Source organism: Cydia strobilella, chromosome 12 (genome assembly GCF_947568885.1).
Source record: "Cydia strobilella chromosome 12, ilCydStro3.1, whole genome shotgun sequence".
NCBI lineage: Eukaryota > Metazoa > Arthropoda > Insecta > Lepidoptera > Tortricidae > Cydia > Cydia strobilella.
The window spans coordinates 9,043,965-9,065,561 of NC_086052.1; the positions used below are offsets into that span (position 1 = coordinate 9,043,965).

General features: G+C 36.8%; 1 protein-coding gene across 8 annotated transcripts in view; it reads left to right on the forward strand.

The window, feature by feature from the left end:
* Positions 1–21,597, forward strand: part of LOC134746076 (fibrosin-1-like protein) — an 85,577-nt gene that overhangs the window by 47,818 nt on the left and 16,162 nt on the right. Inside the window, exon 1 of one of the 8 annotated variants that reach the window (XM_063680308.1) lies at positions 15,555–16,241. The exons of the other annotated variants lie outside the window; for them this stretch is intronic. The gene's annotated coding sequence lies outside the window, so the exon portion shown is untranslated. Of the gene's footprint in view, positions 1–15,554; positions 16,242–21,597 lie in introns of those variants that run through there. 8 annotated transcript variants of the gene reach the window in all.

The window sequence follows — 21,597 nt, forward strand, 5'->3', positions numbered from 1 at the left end:
ATTTTTTCAGTTTCAGTTCAGTTTCAGTTTCTTTATTCATAACAAGAGTTACATGTCAATTTTATTATACATATTTACATCTTGTGTCTATTTTGTTTTTGTGTTTTCTTCTATTTTTTAACAGTACTGGTTCATTAAATGCATGGTATGCAACCGGTCGTTATTGTTTTAAAAGCGTAATTTATAAACGACATGTAGCAACGTTATTACCGGTGTAGCGAACGCCACGTACGGCCGCTCGGTTATTTGCACATCGTGGCGCGGGCCGGCCGCAATTAGCCGTCCGCAAAGTTCGCCGGAATGCGAGCACACGAAACGAACACACCCGAGCCGTTCGGTGCTACCTTGTAGGGTTCCTTAATATTTGACCAGTTTTATTTGCTATGATTTCGTAGACAATTTTTTTAACCGCATATAATTATTTTTAGGGCTGTTTTTAGTATATAAAAATTGCCTAGACCGATTTCGAACGGAATGTATACACTAAAGCATTGTCACTTATAAAGCCCGGTTCACATTTGTCTGTCGTGTTGTGTTGTGTCGTGACGCATATCGGTTTCATACATTTAATATGGTTGCGTTCTGATGCACGCTGCGTCAGGCAAATGTGCACGCAACCATATTAAATGTATGAAACCGATATGCGTCATGACACAACACAACCACGACACGTCAGACAAATGTGAACCGGGCTTACGACTCATAAATAACAATGTTATTGCCAGTGTATCGAGCTCGACGTGAATGCGCGCCACGTACGGCCGCTCGGCTATTTGCACATGGCGCGGGGCGGCCGCAATTAGCTGTCCGCAAAGTTCACCACAATGCGAGCACACGAACAGTGAACACCCTGCCGATGTGCAGAGCTGGTTAATTTCCTATGCTTTTCGCAACGCCTTGAAATTGCGAAAATAATTTATTTCTCTGATTTTATCTGGGACAAGATTTCGAGAGTAATAAAAACCCATGCTACATACATTTTTTTTACTTCGAATTATAATACAAATCCTCTTTATTGCACAACCTCAGAATAAATGTACATGGAAACACATATAATACATGAAGACAGAGGTAAACAAGAAATTACGAATTAATTATATGCTTACGTCAAAATAATGCATAATGACACGCGCTTACGAGCCTCCCTCGCCGTTGTATCCGTGCTGACCTACATTACATGCACACTGCACAGGGTTGGCTAATATTTGGGGATCCTGTTTAATGTGCTCTGATTTTCTCGACACCTATTTCCGCTTATGAAATTATGACAGTTATTCGACATGCTGCAAAAACTACTAGTAATAACTAATACATAATTTAGATTACTTATTTATTATTAGATTTAAAGCTGTCTAGGGCCTATACAGACGGACTGCAACCAGACTGCAATTTGTTTTTTTTTGTTTGTGTAAACTAAGGGGGGTATATTTTTATTAAATAAAAATAAAATGAAACAGTATCGGGTGTTCCAGAAAGTATAAGCACAACTTTGCAATGCTGCTTAATTTGGATTCATAATACTAACTAGAAAATTGATGAAATCGTCAGTTACTTATTTATCTATAATTATTTACATTCGTCGCAAAGATTGTGTGCAACCTACATAAAATTTTACTATAAAACGTTTCCAGGTCTCCAATTGTACACTGTACGAGAAAACCAGGATGTCGATAATGCCGAAAAGTCAATTTTCGGCAAAAAATTCAGCATAAAGCAATGGTTTGGTAGGCCACTTGTGAGTGCGGGAAGTTGTCCAAGCCATTTCTCACTACACAAACAATGAAGGCCGATACCTTCATCTTGGAGTGCCCGAATCACTGCTTGTTGTCCAGGGTCCGTGAGCCTGATGGTCCTGTCTTGTTTTGGCCAGATTTGGCATCTGTACACTACTCCAAGACCACGTTATCTTGGTATAGAGACAACGGAGTTGAATATGTGTTTTCTAAATAATTGTAAAGCTTTAGAAAAAAAATGTTTTATATTATTTGAAGTTTGTGCTTATACTTTCTGGAACACCCCGTATTTAAAACTGAATGAATCATACGAACAAAGAGCTAACCTATCGCTTTAAACTTGACGTATTTTAATTTTGTATCTTTTTCAAACAAGACAACAGTATTTAACTTTATGTTGCACTATTATGTACAGGGTACCTTTTACCACACGGGGTAAAACAATTACATATTCATGAATGACATCTTTCATCAAGCCGCTGTAAATAATAAATACAGTCAAAAGTTATCATTTCTTTATTACCTTCATTTACAAATTACTTACATTTACAGAGTTCATACTAAGTAAATCTAGCTGTCAGACTAAGGGATCCAATAATAACTTTTATTTTTGTAACATCAAGTTTCTTTCAAACTTTTTCGGTACCTTAGTATTTCAAAATAAACTAAGTTCACTCGACACCCCTACCGCCAGGCCGCCACCCACCAGTTTAAAACACAACTCCAGAACCGTGTGCTCACTACAGTTTATTCAGCCACTTTATCGTATCGCAGGCCATAATTCAAGCAGGTGTTGAGAGCTAACTTGTCCACGGGCGTGCGGTCGCTCACCAATTGGTTCTCGGTTTCCGATTGCCTCTTTCTTAGTTCAATTGGCTCTGTTCGAGAATCAGCGGACGTTTTCCTGTTACAAGAAATGTTCTGTTCCTCCGTCAATTGGATTTCCTTACTTACGAGTTGTGTTTGGATCTTATAATAGACATATTTGTTTTCTAATAAGATTAAGGTTGATTCATGGGAATTACATCTCATAATCGTACAATTTGTGGTCGGTTGCCTTTGTGAGAAACTTGTTTAGACTTGTTAAGCTATTCGCTTACGGCTAAATCTTTACAAGTGTTAAATAATGTTTAAAGTACGTCTGGTGCCTGCGAGCGAGCAGCCGTCTCCGCCGGAGAATGATAAAGACTTTTAACGGTTCAAGTTTCAGCGGTCGTTATTTATGTCGTAAATTGCTGGAGACCGTTAGTGGCACGGGAAAATAAGAAAAACAAGCATGCGACGACGACATGATAAAGTAGTCGAATACACTCCACCGCCGCTCCCCCGTGCTTCGAGCATTAATAATTAGTTAACTTCACGACATCGTCTTAAGATGTAGACGCATAGGTAACGTCTTTGGTGAGTTTTGGTAGAATTATTATAAAGTAATCTAAGTTAGTCGACCCGTAGAGGCGAGGGGGTTGACAGGTGTTTAAATACACTCGCAAGTCCTCCCACTCCGCTTCACTGATTCTCTGTTTCACATGGAGCGACGCGACGGTGTGTGTGCGGTGGCAGTGGCAAGGTCTTTCTGAGCTGTACCCATTAATTGCTCGTTCCAACGCGGAGTGAATACTTACATTTTGCACTCAGACTCGAGCTGAAGTACTTGTCAGCGGGTTTTCTGCTACTAGAGATCATTTTACCGACTTGTTATCTTAGCGTTTAATGCTGAGTTGGGTTATAATTAGATTAAACTCTACATCCATAATAAAGTCAAAGTTATAGGGTATTAATGGCAGTTCTTACGGAACTTAAGGTGTTTAATCAACTCACTAGCAAAATACTGGGCGCAGCGTGGCGCAGCTACAATAGGGTATTTGATAATGTTTTATTAATGGTATAAGTCGATCAGGTTTGTTTTGAGGATAAAATGTCTGTATGGGACCCATTGTCTTAAAGCAATACAAAAGTCACAAATGATGGTCAAAGTCTGGCACCCGCACTTGACTGACGAAATGCTTCTAACAAATGCCAATACATCGTGACGTTATCAAGTAACGTCGCTATTGTTTAGAAGAAAAAAAAAATCAAGGATACATAAAAATATACGGATAATATAAAATACAACGACACGTGTAAAATATACGCCTGATAAAGATATACGTGTCAGTTATATTTTGTGAGCAGTTTACTTTTAGTTTTTCTATAAATATAACTTTGATTTCGTGGAGTTTTATTTTATTTATTTCATTGCATGTTTGAGAAAAGCACTATATTATGTATAGTACTTTTCCCAAAATGCAATGAAATAAATAAATAAAACTGCTCGGTGTAAAAAGGGGTTGCCGGCCTCATAAAACTGCAGGCAACCCCTTACTAATAGTACATTACTACGGCCTCTGTAGCAATGTACTATTAGCCGCATGATCATTCAAATTCCGATAAATTTGTAAATCCAAACAAAATATCCAGAAAACCAGGCGCAGAAGGTATTAGGTACCGGATCGTGTCATATTAACGCAAAGATATTCCGCTGCCATGACTTAGTGTCGTTTGAAAACAAACATCATAAGTTAATGCTATCCTTTATAACCACTAAGGAGTAATAAAAAATACGGAGCAGTCAGCACAACGATAAAAATATGTTGAAGCACGCGAATTTTGTATCTTTGCCTTATGTTTATCTTATTACAGTGCTGCTATTGAACCGAGCCCGATCACGCCTCCGCGCGTTGTGTTGTGGCACGCTTTCTTTTATATGCCCTCATCTTAATTTACATAATCGTATGTTCTGTTCAGCCCAGACTCGCGACTGCGCTTCTCAGTCGACAGAATATTTGTTGACAAATTATTTTGTGTTCAGAGATTATATCTGTAAACGTTTATTGAAATTTATGAAAGGAATGCTTATGAAATTCGGCTTTGAATGGCAACGTGGGAATCGTGTTTCAAATGAAAAATTGTGTAATTCAGTAACTTTTTCATCAAACTACATTTATCCATTTGTCATAGCAACATTAGCTGGGTTGACAATGATAAATTGCGCTAAATCTAAAAACAACTGGTTACTTGGTAGACCTTCAGATCAACAGTCAACACCGTCTGAGAGGAACCTCCTTTTTTCATTTGCTTTTTTCCATTTGATAGTTTTAAACACTAAAACATTAGATTTTGCTTTAAAATTCGATTTAATAATCTGCTCCCAAGCTGTCTCAGAATAATGTGCTAGGAGGACAGATCATTATTTTATATGGACCCTATAGTACTATCCCGCCCGGACCCTGATCGTTGTCGGATTACTCCCTTCTTTACGCCGGCGATATGCGTGTACCACTTTGTTGTTTTATACGTTTTATACTAAGTATAAACGAAGTCTCGGAGCGACTTTATGCATCGCCTCATTGCTCTTCGCCGTTTCGCTTAGTTTCCCTTTTATCATTCACTCTCGGCTCATGTTCCTATGTAAAATCCGGGAAGGATTAATGTTATTTTGTGTGCATGCATAATATAAAGCCAAGCTATCTATTGTATTTGATAAGCATTCAAGTAATACTGTAGTTTAAAACAACGAATTAATACGCTCGGCTATTGTCTGAGTGAATCTATTTTTTCTTGAAATAAAACTATGAAAACGGATTATATCGCGTATATTGAATTTATAATACATCCCGACGTTTCGAACTCTTTACAGCGTTCGTGGTCAACGGGTGACTATTTTTTCTTGTTACTCGTTGCCATATGGTTACGTTCTCCTCGGTCACTCTTAAAATTCGGGTTTAATATTTAAACTAACTAAATATGCATTTTAGTGATAGTTATGTTTATAATTACCATTATGTTCCTTTCCATAATGGGTCATCTTCCAAGCATCTTCCAAGTATGTAGTATGTACTAGTTACACATTTTTTTTTCTAACAAACTGTGCTTATATTGTCCTCTGGCTAACGGTACAGAATGACAACAAGAAATAGTTGATACACTCATCTACACTGCTAATCATATTACGCCTAACTTAGCGTTACTTATTTTAAAGCGTGAAACTTGGAATGCAGGTGTTTTACGGGTACAAAAGAAAATAGAAGGAGGAATAAGTCACCAATGATTTTTTTCTTCTTTTTCCACTTTGTCCTACTAGCAAAGCAAACTTTGAAGGTATCTAATAAAAGAAAGAATTTAATTTTTCGACGGACAAGCCTTACGGGAACCGCTTTAATAACGCGTCGCCACACTCTCCTCCAACCCTCGGCAAACGCTCAGAAACAAACTACATTTTTATACGGAGAGCAAACAAAATGAGTTAGTGGTGCCATTGCGTCGCTTTTTCCTGTATTCCTTGCGAGCGAACAGAACATTCGCTTTAATGCCTTTGTTCTACAGCTCTTTCGAGCTTTCATGTTCCGCATATTTTTAGCAGTAAGGTTTATTTTATGTTAAAAAGATTTTATACTCTATTTCATGCAATCCGATTAACATTTTTATTTTGAAGTCGGTAGGTATTATTATTTGCATGTAAGTTTAAAGCTTAATTTAGTTAATCACTGTTGATGTGTCTTAGTAACTGATAGGTAGCTTAAAATAATATTAACATTAAATACTCATTATATTATACAGTTATAAACGCTTTTGACGAAGCACAATAGACAAATCAGTTTGCTTGTTAAAGGATGGTAATCACTTTGAATGTAAAATTAAATGAAATAGGTGGAATCTCCCGGGCGAGTTTATTCATTACTTTCCGCCGCGAGCGCCGGGGGATGGGGGCGGTCCACCCTCACTTCGTTCAGTTTATGGATATAACCTCGACAAAATACCCCTAAAATTGCACTGTTTTTATTACGTTCTCTTTATCTCTTTCGGTTTGTTGCTCCTTTTTTTACGACGTTATTATTTTATTAACGAACTCGATATAATAGCCATTCTTTCCTTGACGCTTAAAATTATTACATTTCGCTTTTTAGACAGCTACACGTTTTTCATAATAATCTTCAACAATTAAATAACATGTGATGGCGTAGTGAAGGGGCTGACATGCCCGAGGGCCCGATAAAATATGACGACGGGAAAATAAAATATATGTTCAGCTTTGCGGTAACCGCGGCGGCGGCGGCGCTCGCGCACGCATTAACTCGTAATTAATTACTGTCGATTGTTACGACGCGCCTACCCATTGTTTGTTTATGTACTATAAATTGATTTTATCCGGCGCTGTCACTTATTTAACTGCTTCATTTTTATCCCAAGTGTTGAAGAAAGACGGGAGAATTCAATTTACACGTTCGCTTGACACGGCGGAAATGCTTCTGAAATATGTAAGCGACGATCTAAATGTCACATCTTTTAAACATCGTTCTCCATTATGTAACCCTATAAATATATACATGACATTACCTGCATAACAAAATGGGATCGGGTCGTTTGTGTTGACAGATTGAGAAATCTTGTATGAATTTTCTGTATCATTAAATAAAAACGTTGTTAAGATGCCAAATAGTTAGCGTTCGCGATAAAACAAAGCGTCTGGCAAGCGACCAAGTTGCGCGGTGCAATCGCGGACGCGACACAAGTGGATGAACCGCGATTTGCGATCAGCGCTATACAATGCGCCTAAACCAAAATACACGCTGATGGAATTGGTAATACATAGTTACGTTACTATATCAAACGCTATGGACTACAGTTATTTTACTTATTTATACACTAGTTTAATGTCTATACGTTTTTCGGATAGTTACTAATTTATTGGTATTTCAAACCTTTACTGGTCCTTAAACGTTTTGACGGCAAGTGGATCATTAAATGACTGCTCGGCAGATAATTTGTACGCGCCAACCCACCTAAATCTTTATAAGTCCGAGCTTTGATTCAACCCCGGCCAGGCCAACTAGATGCACCAGCGAGAGAGATTCCGCTAAGCGTGGTGCAGATTTGCACGGATACATTTTAAATGGAGCCTCCAGATCGCAATTACACTCCCTTTGAGCGGGCGGAATGCGTTATGTATGACATTCGATTCAATTTCACTCACAAAGCTCGCATTCTCATCGCTTTGACAAAATCTGTCTGAGCAATACGCTTTGTCATAGCAAATGTTTTGCTTTTTATCTTATTTTCAGTTGCAAACTTTGGTCGTTTATCTCCAAGCATATATTAATAAACATGAAAAATAGCGCCTTGTAAGTTTGTCATTAGCTGCGCGTTATTCAGCCGGCGCGGCGTGACATGTGACAGATAACTCGCGTGCCACCGAGTGGTATGATCGGAGCTGTCGAGTGCAGCCGGAATGATGTCCCGTCTGTTGGCACCGGACGAGTGCATTCCGCACGTCCGACGCGTCCACCTGGCCGTGGGCGGGCCACCATCCCAACAACGCTTTGATGTCCCCACACGAAAAAACAACAACAACCCGACACTTTGAAACTCAATTAACCCACATAATTTACTTTTCGGTCTCAAATCAAACTCAATTATTATCATCTTTGTGAAACTTTCGTCGTAAAATTTATTTCCTGTTATTTTATTGTCCACTAAATGGCCGCAGCGATATATCGCGGGTGTTATTTCAGAATAAAATAAAATAACTTTATTGCCGCTTATTAATCGCGTCGTAAACGAATAACATTCGTCAGTTCCTAAATTAAACTTTACCGTCATCGTCATTATAGAGTTATATTTCAGGAGATCTTAATTGACTTCAAGCCAAACATTAATAAAAAATGTAAACTTGAGGTTTTAGATCCTTTACAATTTGTAGGTGTATGCGGAGGTTAAGTCGAAGTTAATTAATTTACGGCGAGCGAGGTGAGCTCGATTAGCGGAATAAATTGGGCTTGCGGCGGGCGCAATCCCCGGCGCAGTAAACACCGCCGACAACAAAGGCAACTCGGCAATCGCCCCCTCTGCGCGAAAGGCGAGCTTAATGCTAACTCATTATTTATTCACATCTATAACGAGATTGTCGGTGCCCCCGTCCGTCCCCGTGCGCGCTCCACAGCCGCTTATTTGTCTCGCCACTCGCTCCCGTCGCCATATTTACTCTCACTCGCTCTTTTTGCTCGCTTAATTCTCTTTTTGTGACGGAGTTATAAAGCTATTACGTTTTCCTTTTACATTTTCTCCCTCTAAAATTGCCGACGACTCCTTGCAACATAGAGCGCTTCTCGATGCCGCAGTAATATGGCTATCGAAATGTTTTCTCTTGTCGAACGTCTGTTGTGTTTACAACCTCTGCTTACGGATTCTACTTTATGTTGTCGTGTGATCCTAAATTTAGATTAGCCCAATGTATAGTAGAACATTATGGAAGACATAACGTCCTTTTTATTTTATGTTACTATTGCGCTGGTATTAATCTTGTCTCCAAACGCAAGTATATTTATTGTCTTAACTGGGACAACAACCATGAAGCTTAAATCATTGGCGTTAAAATATTGTGAAGTATCAATTACAGCACATATATCAATAAACTTTATTGTAAGTTGATACTAACAATCTGATAGTTCTGCAACGTCGGGCACGTCGACCGGAAACAATGTTACACTTGAGAATTTTATTTGAAAGATATGAAAAGCGGCAGAGCACTCACAAACGGCTAGATAATGCCGACAGATACTCGGAGCAGTCGTTGAAAATTTTATGTCGCCTCTCACTGAATCGTCAAATGCACCTCCCTGCACCCGCGGCCCCCTTCCGCCGCTATACTTACGTTATAAAATCATGCCTTCCATTTAATTTCCAGTTTCCACCCTAATTACACGATTTGTGAAACTAAGTTTGCTCAGTATTCAGTTATCAATTCAAGTATTTAAGAAATTAGTAACAGAATTTGAAAAGAGCAGATCGATCTTCTGTTTAGTACAGACAAGTGCACAAATATGGGTGTAGACAGCTTACTTAAAAATATGTCCCATAGTTCTTAATTCGCTGACATAAGAGCTATTTTGCACGCATATTTTTACACTTGACTGTACATCTTTAAATACTGTTTTTTTACATAAACGAAAATCTCTAATCATGCGTGAGATAAAAACAAACGTTTGCCGATTTCTATGCTTTGCAATTAAAAACAAAAATAAGAACTACCATGTGTGAAATAAGGAAATGTTCATTTAGGTACGTTTTGTTAATTAGTTTTAGCATTTTGGAAAAAGTAGACTTTTCCAATGAGCCGCAGCAGTAATTAAAAACCGGAGAAGTGCGAATCGGACTCGCCCACGGAGGTTTCGGTACAAATTTAACTTTATTATTATTATTAACAAATGTAAAGTTTTGTGTTTTGTTTCCTGTACTTGTAGTTTAAGACGATAATAACTTGCCAAATTTCATAGTTCTAGATCAACACGTATTTTTGTGTCATAAATGGCCACAGGTATCTTTTTTTTACGTTAACTTAGAACTTTGATTTTTTTACAGCTTCAAGGGACTGTAGACCTGATTATATGGTTTTAATTTCAACTCGATACCTCCACGCGTTCCCGAGATAAAGGGTCTTGACAGACAGACAGACGGACAGACAACATAGTGATCCTTTAAGGGTTCCGTTTTTTAACCCTAAAAAGAAGTTGTCTATTTTGTCTTACTTGTGCAAAACAAAGCATTTTATTTATCTTACAAAACAATAAGAAAGCTAAAAAGCCAAATGTTTAGTATACATAAAAATATGTGGAGTTTTCGCCTACAGGGGAGTGGGTGGGATGATACAGGGGTTTTATTGTAGTCGGTACGATACGTTGTGCGAGATTACTCCAGCTTTAGAGAAATCCGTAGCAGCGGGTATTCCCTTTGTACTGTTGACGCTTCACCGTTTTTCCGCCCTCGCTCGTTTCTTTACCACAAATACCAATTGCAACTCCTTTACGAATGACACTACACTACACGACCACTTGAAAACTACTTCGCAGTCCCGCTCTTAATTCGATATCTGACCGCGTTAAACATTTATAGCTACCAGAGCACTTATCGTGCTAATCTAATTGACTGCTTGTTTCGAATAATTAATTCGTAGTAATGTTTTTATTGCATTGCTAAGTTGTCTTTGTACGAAGTAGGAAATCTCCAAAGCATTCATAACTTGGCCTAGTCTTGATTGGTATTTGGCACGACACGCCGCCACACATCACATTGTCAAGATTCACCCGTGTCATCTAAATAAACACAACTTATACCTGTGTCGAATATATTCACACGCGGAGCTTCAGCTTATCCTCATTGCAATTCTAAGTATGAGGCTGCCATTGCCGATCTCTGAATATGTTTGTATGACATGTGCGGCCCCGATTGACATCGCCCCGTCTTTTTTTTTTCAAGTATCGACCCACCTTTTAAGTATATACCTATAAGTTTTATTTTTATTTTTCGGTACAATAATAGTAGATTGTGTCACAAGGGAGCAAAATGACATATTTACGGCAAGAGAGTACATTGAATCCTAAACGAAGGATTCTATAATAGAATCCCGAGAGTAGCGAGTACTACGCCCAAGATGGAAATAATTTTGCTACCATGTGACACATACTGCTTTTCACATCACCTATGAGTAATTATGATGTTTAAAAATATTATTTAAGCTAAAAAATAATGTGCAAAAAAATTAAAAATAGTGTCCTAGAAGAGAAAAGTGTTACTTTGATCCCTCCTAGCAGGGAAGAAAAGTGCCACTTTGATCCCTCCTAGCAGGGCAGAATAAGCCCTTCTTTGAATTGGTGATGTGAAAAGTAATTATCTTTGCCCAAAATATTTGATATTTTTCTACGGTATTAGTTGGTGGTTCTGGACTTTGTTGGGCAACAAACACTAATAGTGATATAATTATTTTCTTTAAATATTGCCATTAATATTTGACAGTGTAGTGATTCGAATAAAATGACACGAAGAAATGACCATATTCTTCATGTCATTCTTACTGATAGTGTCTGGACCGCTGGTGCTTCTGCTTACTCATATAACGTGGCGTATGAAAGTAAAAGTAACACCAGATAATGAAAACAAACGATAATAAATAAAAGATTTCAACCAACCCAAAAAAAATCTGACGTTAAATGTTACTAGGATTGTCGTTCCTAAATAAAATCCCCTTAAATGTGAGCGATACAAAAACGCAATTCAACAATACGTTCACCGCAAATTGAATAGGGCTCGAAATAAATCCCACAGTCGCTGTCTGACTCCCAATACTGTGTACGCATTTCACCCCTGTTTGCCGTTGTTGGCGATTCATGCGGGAAAACGCACCTGTAGAACGAGAAAAGTTATATTAGCTGTCTCAACAACAAAAAGTTTTAATCAAACTTATAACGAAAACATTAGTTACGCTGTATTAAATACTACACGGCCTTAGGGATAAAACTTAGCTCGAAACAACAAGAGTCGAATCACTGCTAAATACCTAGCCGCGATCATTATCGGGGGAGCCATTTTCTCTCCCTCATTAGAGATCGAGGCCCCGAGGGTCGAGCGCCGTAAACCAGCACTTGAGTGTATCGTAAGTGTTAATTACTTTTGTCACTCCACAGGCAGCTGTTAACAAATCTCAACGTTACATAACTCCACCGCGGAATACTGTAATTTACATGGCCTGACGCAACATTGTTTGGATAATAAATTATTATGCCTTGAAGCGTTCTTAACGGGCGGCTAAATCGATAAGCGTCGTTTTTATTGCATCATTAACAAGCTGCGAGGGGCGAAACGATTTCAATCTGGTAATCAACGCCGGGAGCTGCCGCTACGAGGGCCTCAGACCTAATTCTAGCCTGACTACCTCACTTCCCAACCTCGTCGGTAATGGTGACACGAATTAACCCATCAAAGAGTTTACCTTGTATTGAATATAATTTAAACTTAAATTGTACGAGTTTTAATTTATTGAAATTTAGAATAATGTTAACAAGCGTAACAACCAAATTATCGGTAATTTATTATACCTGTGCGTGTTTATGCATGTTTACTGACCAGCAAAGAGCCGACAAAAGTATGATTGATTCGTTATTGCACGCTCACTGCACAAAACAATTCTACATTTTCATTCACACGTGCAAAATGTATAAAATCTGATATGGAAATACAGCTAAAGGTTTAAAAAAATACGAACCTGTTTTTATTTCGTTCAAAAGTAGGAAAAAATAAACAGCCCTGCTGTCGCTCGCTAGCGAATTTCCGGCACTCGCCATCCGGGAATTTCAATTTTACGAAATATAAACTATCGTCGTTTGTTATTTTATTTTCGATTTATTAAAGTTTTCATGCAAGTTGAATCATTCAGATAAAACATCAAACAACTAATTGAGTTTGTTGTTATGGCGTCAAGGAAGTGTTGTAGTAAATAAAGTTGAACGTTTTATTATTTAAGCCGCATCTATCTGGCTACGTTTTTATTTTGTTGTAATATAAGTTTTTGAATACATTTTATTATGGCTGTATTTCTTTAATACAGTCGTAATTCGTAGTAAGACAATAAACAGAGAAGTCGGTCTTAAAATTATATTATCTTAAACATTTGCTCAAGGAGCATTGTTTGTGATTGATACATACTATACTATAACAAATTAGTGGTCACGAATCTAAGCATTTGATTATGAAGTAACGCTTAAACCAACAATTAGTTTATTACTTCTAGCGACCCGACCAGGCTTCGCACTGGTAGTTGAACCAATTTCCCCAAACACCTTAACAAATTATACACCTAAATTATTATTCACCGCATGAAAATCCGTTCAGTAGTTTTTAAGTTTATCGAGAACATACATACAGACAGACGCTGCGGGGGACTTTGTTTTATAATATGTATTGATTTCCCCTCCGTCAGTTTTAATTACCCTTTTGGCAGGATTTAATTTCATCAGTTCAGCAAATCGGCAATTATATTTGCATTTTCAACTGAACCTGTGCTAAACTAGTTACTTACTTTTAGAAATTAACTGTGATGCCAAATTTTGAATACCTAAAGTAAAGGTTGTGTATTGTGTTGTAGTCTGAAGTTTCGTTGGCAATTGCAATTACAAAGTTTAAAAAAATGGCAAGGGGTAGTCGGTAAGTAGTATGACAAAAGGTATACATTTAATGACATAAGAACAGACCAGACTACCATACTCAATTAGACTCCATTAGTCGAGCATACACAGTAATAATACATGCGTTTCATTAAATTCTAAGTCGAAAGGGTCTCTACGGGTTGGTTTAATTCGTGTGGGATTTTTTAAAGTTCATTATCAATTTTAGGAGTTGCAACAATCCAACAATGATATTTTCAATATAATTTACATTAAATTGATAGACATTAAAAACCAATTAAGGCATATGCTTATAATTAATTATTCCATTAAAACCCTTTAACGATAAAGTCGTTGATGATAAAAGGTAACTATGTATTACGAAGCTGTTAACACATTCACTGCCAACGTTTTCGAAGCGCTACGCTCGTAGCCGATTCCAGCGTTTTCCCGCTTTGTAGAGGAAACGAACAGTGAACCCGCCGAGCGGATTCCCGGCACTCACTGTGTTAATATAGCTGTTACTTAAGACAAATTAAAATTGATTAATATACAGGTGTTGTCTGTACTTCGAGGCAGTGTGCTCCATTTGCAAGGAATAAAAACCATGTGATTCGTCTTTCCTTAAGCTTTGATTACCCAGCTGTTGGCTGTGGGCGCATTAATTGTGTTTAATTTATTTTATTAAGAAAGCAAACACTCGCACAATCAAAAATAATAAGCACCATTTTACAATAAGAACGGACAATAAAGCGCTGTTTACGCCCAGTTTACAACTTCTGTGAACGTTCTAATGTCGTATTCGTAGCAACATCTGCGCAAATTTCAAATAGATAACCAGACGACGTGCAAATAAATTATATATAATTCTTCGTAATAACATAAATGTTCGAGTTAACACTAGCACATTCAGAGAATTATTTTACTTCTCTCGTAACGTTTTTATGACATATTAAAGGCAATATTAGGTATTTCAACGAAAACTTCGATTTTAACGTTAGCTATGGACTGGTTCATTCTTAAATATAAACTAAATGAAAATATTTTTCTTATAATTTATATTAATAATTTTGTAGATAGGTATTTATTATGTTACAAATAGAAATACGACTGATTAATGATTATAATTTAAATGTAAAAATAACAACCAAACTGTCATATCATAAAACATTACCAGTCAAGTTGACACTAGCATTTACAAAGCCAAATTAAAGCCTTAATAGCTGAACAAGGAATTTGCCGTGTAGTTAAAACATTTGCTCGTTGTAATTACCGTTAATTAATAATGACTTAATAGCCAGCTCGAGTGGCAGGCGTGCCAGGGTTGAATTACCAGCAGACTGCGGGAAATCCGCTATCAATCTTCTACTTACTTATGCGGTTAATTATTTTTAACTGGTACTAATTCACGGTGCGAATTAAATAAATCTACTTTCGACAATTGATGATAAAGTGAAAATAATTGACAACATGATTGGTCAATTTAGGAATTAGTTGAAGGTTTATACCTACGTGAATGTTTACGTCTTACTAGCTTTTACTACGTATACGTGTTTAGGAACTAGAATATAATATCCCGTTTTTTCCATGTGAATAAGACAGTTATATTAATATAAAATTTAACTTTAGTGTATATTATCAAGTCGACTAGTGATACTATCAATTTGAAAGTATATAGAAGCATTAGCATACATAATAACGTTGACACTACGGTATTTCAATAAAAAAGACAATACCATTGCTTTCATAGCCAACGACAAAATAAATATGGAACGTAAATTTTTATTCAAGTGGTTTCTTTTATCGGCATGTAGGTGGGTATTAGCTTCCGAAAGCCGTTTACATGTGTAGTGTGAAATGCTCAGCGCGGAGGCAGTTTGTAGGGCGGGCGGACGCGTGCGCGCGAGCGTGGGGAGGGGAGCGGCCGCCGACCGGCCTCGCGGCCCGCCGCACTCTCGTCCCGGCCGCCGGCCTGACTATATGTCCAACCTACACACGAACATTTCTTTGTCTCCGATAGTATCGCGACTCGTCTTTATTTTTATTCCACATCGGATCACCTCGCATCGAACACTCGCCATTGGATTGCAGTGCGCACGGATTGCAGTGTTTTTTTCTTTGAGTTCATCTTTTATAACTTTGTTTTGATAAGTGATGTGAAATAAAGTTTAGTGTAGTTGCAAACTTATAAAAGTGTTCCTAAGGTGAATTTAGCTTTAGCTATTGGTTTTGCACAAAATAATGAAATAAAGTGTTACCGTTTTTTATTGATGTTGTTCGGTAATTACAAAAGTGCAGTGAACATTATTGCACATTAGCTGTCGTAACAGTAGCCATAGTGAGGATCAAAGATTCACCTAAAAGCAATGTTGAAAGTGGTAGCAAGAAAGAAAGCAAGAAAAAGACTGGTAGAAAGAAAGCAGACCGCAACAGCGGAGCGGTGACAGGAGTGAAAAAAGAGAAGGCGACACCAGTCTTCTCCATAACGGAAAAGGAGGGAAAAGAGATCTCGGCGGTTAAGGATGTTACTAAACATCAGGTATCAGCTTTAAGCTGTATTGAAAAAATATTTTTTATGCTAATTTGTACGTACCTAATTGTTTGAATGAGTTAATCTATAATAGGGATGCTGCCTGTATTTTTTTGAAACTATTTCTATTTAATAAATCGGATTGAACTAAAAAAATAGGTGACTTGACCGTGACGTCACTGTTCTGTTTTCATGTAAATTCCGTAGTGGCTAATCGTTTTGACAGTTCGAAAAAAGAAACTGTGTGGCTACCACCAGTTTGGCACTGACATAAACGCTATCGAGAACGTAACTTACTTTCTATTCATCTCGCTCGTACTCGCATATTAGTGCGGGCGAGATGAATAGAAAGTAAATTACGTAGACGATAGCGTATGTGTCAGTTTTGACACTGTCAGTGACTCATGGTACGGGCTCTGATTTTACTAGCAGGCAAGTAACCTATTATATTGTAACGGCTAATACCACGAGGTAATTGGTTGCAATTGATTATCCAGCTACAAACGTGTGGTTTTTCCCATACAAAATATGAGATATATGTATGCCTGACTATTACAATATTTACAATTTATGCGCTCTGCGTCTGCTCTGTCACTATCAATGGTCACTTTTATGAGTAAAATATACTACGATATTATTTTTTTTGAATGTAGGTCATGCAGGAAAACACTATGTCACCGTCAATCATTGTCGTTTTCATTATACCTTGAAATTGAATTATGGTAATTATACTTTTTATACAGAAACAATTTACACAGATTAATAGATCATCAGTACATTCATTACCTACTAACGATAACAATAAGCCTTATTGTGTTTGTTAACCGTAATTACGCGCCTTGTTTTAAATATTTTAATCATAAGCTATTTAGTTCTTTCATGGTAAACACTCATTTGCATAACAGAGAATGCCTCATTTGACAAAAAAAGGTGAAAATCCGCCATCAGATCCCAGGCAGGTATTACACTTATTCACATTGAAAAAACTAATAGAATCGTTATTGCCGTTAGTCACGACACATTCGAAACGCAAACGCGCGTAGTTCTGAGCTATTATACTACGATACCGGCTGAATGTTTATAGCGGAGTAACACCGATACCTGTACTCGAATCAACGAGGGGCCGAGCTGCTACATTCGTTTTATCATTCATGAACAATGTAAGACTATTTCCAGATACATTTGTAATTAATAACATTTACATTTCAGTTATATTCATTTCATATTTTAAGTGGACACTCCCTAAGATTTAGTAAAGAAAATCATTAAACTTGATATTTTTTTTAAATTACTTAATATTTGGTACTTGTATACGCTTTACACGTGATAAAAATGCTTGTTAAGTAATCGTATGATTTTATTAAAACTTCATTTTTTTATAAACTACAACAGAATGACTAATTAAAAGAATTCACACGCCTTATTTCTATTCTTTGGGCTAAAGAAAACATTTATAAATGAAAAATCAGAGTAATATCATCATCTCAGGTTATAATTTAAAATACTGAGAGATTAGTTTGATTAATACCAACCACTCCTTAACTACAAAGTATAAGTGTGTTATTGCCGTTCCAAACTTTAACCGTCGTTTTCTCCGTTGTCGCTTTTTCACTCGTACTAATTTAAAGTTAAAATAAAAAAGACTATTACACATAGAGACTGCATTCTTTCATCAATAGATAGCTTGTGTTGTAGTTTTAAGGAACTCCATATCGACCAAGTAGGACCTTCGCCAAAATAATGACACAATTTATTACTTCGAATGATCTGATTTTGATATGATGATTATTCACATTTATAATATGCTAATTATTATTTAATTATTTATTAATGCTTAATTGTTGTTAAACTATCAATTACCAGACCATTGCTAAGCTAAGGTCGTAGCGCTACGCCGTAACCGATAACATGGATTTCCCGGCATGTAGCGAAAATGCTTCGTAGAGGCGTTAAGGGGCCCACCCATTACCAGTCCGCCGGACGATATCAGCCTGTCTGTTAGAACAAAAATTTGACAGTTCGGAACAACTGACAGGCCGATATCGTCCGGCGGACTGATAGTCAGTGGGCACCTTAACGGCAAATACGGCAATGTGTCGTTGTTAGCGCTGAATGGGTTTATTATTTTTAGGAGGTCTTTTCTTGCCTTCTCTTTTCAGATAGCGGAGAAAACTGGTCTCCATACTAATGGGACTCGCATCTGTTAAAATTAAAAATCAGTCGATATCTTTCTTTTTCTGCGATAGAAAAAAACTTATATTACTATATCACAGTATAATTTAATGTAAAATTTGACGCGAATATAGTCAATTTCAGGGTCATTATTTTTAAATGAGGTATTTACAGAGGTTAAAAACCTTGAATCGTGTACATTCACTAGTGTTTGTTCAATTTCATATAAGATATGGAGGGATAATTTCAACTACTAAAAAGTCGAAATTAGCCGACATCTCAATATTAGTGGGGTAATTTAAACTATCACCAAAATACTATTAAAACATAAACTACATTAGATTAAGTGACATATTAACATAAAATAGGCTATAAATAAGCGACTCACCTTTGAAAAATTTATAAAAGCACATTAGAAACCACCATTTTTATAGATTATTTGAGGAGTCAACTCAACTAATCTATAAAACTCCGCGTAAATCAGAGAGTATTCGGTCTATCAAAGCCATCTTTGGTGAAATTATGAACAAGCCTTTCCACTATCAGGACAAAGGGGACACTGGAGTTAATAATGTAAAACATGGAAGGTATTTCGATTAGTTGAAAATTTCAACTAATCAAAATATCTTCCATGTTTTACATTATTCACGTACCGGCTCGGTGCAAGGCGCATTTTAATGCAGCGTTTTATCACCACGTTTTATAGATAACGTAAATTATATCATGATGTGGTAATTGTTTCCTTTATGCACTCGTAAACTGCGCGATAGATTTTGTTCCTCGATAAAGTTGTTGGTAGCCTGTTTCTTTTCAGAAACAACGACATATTTTATTTTTGGTGTCCTTGTTTTAGTGGCATTTTTTAATACTACGTCGGTGGCAAACCACCCTCTTCAAATCTATGGTATATTATGATGCTCACTGCTACTTTTCCAAATGGATAGGTATATTTTTGGATGCATGAACAACGTGGAGTTGGAGGTTTATCTATTTAAGTCAGACAAATAATGTCATTTACTTGCCCTAAATTTGTTTTTACAATCGTAATACCTATCCTAATAAAAATCGCTTACCTAGTCGTTTCCTTGTAATTGAATAAATATACTAGCATAAATAAGCACCATTTATGTGTAGTTAATATAATTTATCAATTAACCATCAGTAATAAAACCCACTTAAATCTTGCCCTACAGAATGGTTGCTACCTATATTTCCGTAATGCTAGGGTATGGGGATCGCCCAGTACGAGCGAGCGCTTGCAATTATCAGCGATTACACGACCCACAATCATCACAATTGTAGCTCATAACCTATTTATTTAAGAACGTTTTTTATAAAAGTATGCATTTATTGGAAATGAATCATTCGATAAACACACATTGGAAGAATTTCACAAATTTGGTTCAACTACATCGAAACCAGTTTTTTGCAATACAAGTCACACCCTCCTTTCCTTTTGGGGACAGAAGAGACAAGTCGTGTTTTTTGTTGATGGTAATAGCTTATGTAATTAAGTATGGAGGACTTAAGAAATCTCCAAAAATCCTAACTATCAGCCTAAATATTCTCACAGCTCTAAGATCCTTAATCGGTCGAAAAGTTTAGTACATATATAAGGAAATTGGAGCAAGATGATTTTCAGTAGTTAATTCAGCCTTTACCACGTGCGTCCCAATTTTATTTTCCCAGGGGCTTGTCGCGTGCGACCTTATTTAAATGGTTGTCTCAATGTCTAAGTAGTCATCGCCACGCATGCACTATAACGCCATTTCCTCTGTATCTCCTTGGCATGTATTACATCTCTTATTTTGCAATCGTCACGTACGGATAGTTAAGTTTATCAAACTGCCTGCCTGCTTGGTACGCAACGCTTCTTACTATGCATGAACAGTCGACCAAATTCTGTATACGGCTTGAATTCGGGTCATGAACATTCAATCCTGCATTACATTATTCATGTGTTATTACTTTATCTTAAGGCTCTCAAAATTTTACTTTTATGCGAAATATACACTTCTGAATTTCTTAATGTAGTGGTATAAATAAGCCTTAACAGAGGTCATGCATTTACATTTTACAAATATCCAATTATGGGCAGGAAAAAGAGTATGAAGCAGATAGGTAATATAGACGAATAATATACAATGTATTCATGAGACATTCCTTGTTTACATGAATAAATCTAGCTAGACGTCGTAATATTTGTCAAAGTATTGTTTAATACAGCACTTGAACAAACATTTGCCATCAACATTTCATTGATTTATTTGTTTTCCTTATTTCGTTAGTTACTCGACAAACGAAATGTGAGGAAAGCAAACAGACCGAAAGCCAAATGCAGTAGTAGACAATAAGTTACTGTAGCATTGTGAATTATTCATAGGGCAAGGCGAGCTCATTGTACACGTTACGAATGGAGTTTTTCTCTTTTTGTGCTATTCCTTTGAAATCTTCGCGGGCCGGACGCGCACGGTTATGTCGGCCGCTATTGCCATTTATCTAGTCATCATGTGTTCTCTATTGGTGTTGAGAACACCTTTTATTTTGAAGTACTACATTATTTTCACGATGTCATATGATATTTGTAATTACGGAGGGGTAATAAATTTGAAGAAAGTCGTGTGCAGGGAATAATTTTCCCCTCTGCTTAGCAACTTAGATAAATTTTCTCATCAAGCATCTATATATATCTATACAAAGATTTCATGTGTCATATAAGGGTATTACACTGTACTTAAAATAAATTATTTTACACTATGCATGAAATAAAGCACCAGATAATTCAAAATATTTAGATCAATACGGTTTCACACACTATCATTTAGTACTATTTTTATAATTGTGAGTGAAACCGTATTGAAATATGTCTCACGATAGTTAAATTTTCACCAGATAATTATTAGAAAAACATAGATAGCAGTTATTTTTAAACACAATCTCTATTTAATCTATTGGATTGAAGTAAATAAGTAGGTGAGTTGACCGTGACGTCATTGTGTAATGCTTCAATAAATTCCATATTAGCAAATCATTTTGACAGTTCTAAAAAAGAAACTGATTTGACTAGTAGGAGAATACCCTATTGTCATAAAGAAAATATGTAATAGAGATAAACCAAGAAAAGTCTGCAGAGATTTTGACAGCACACGCAGTGCCAGTGTTATTTATACGTCATAATTTCATAGAAGTTTGA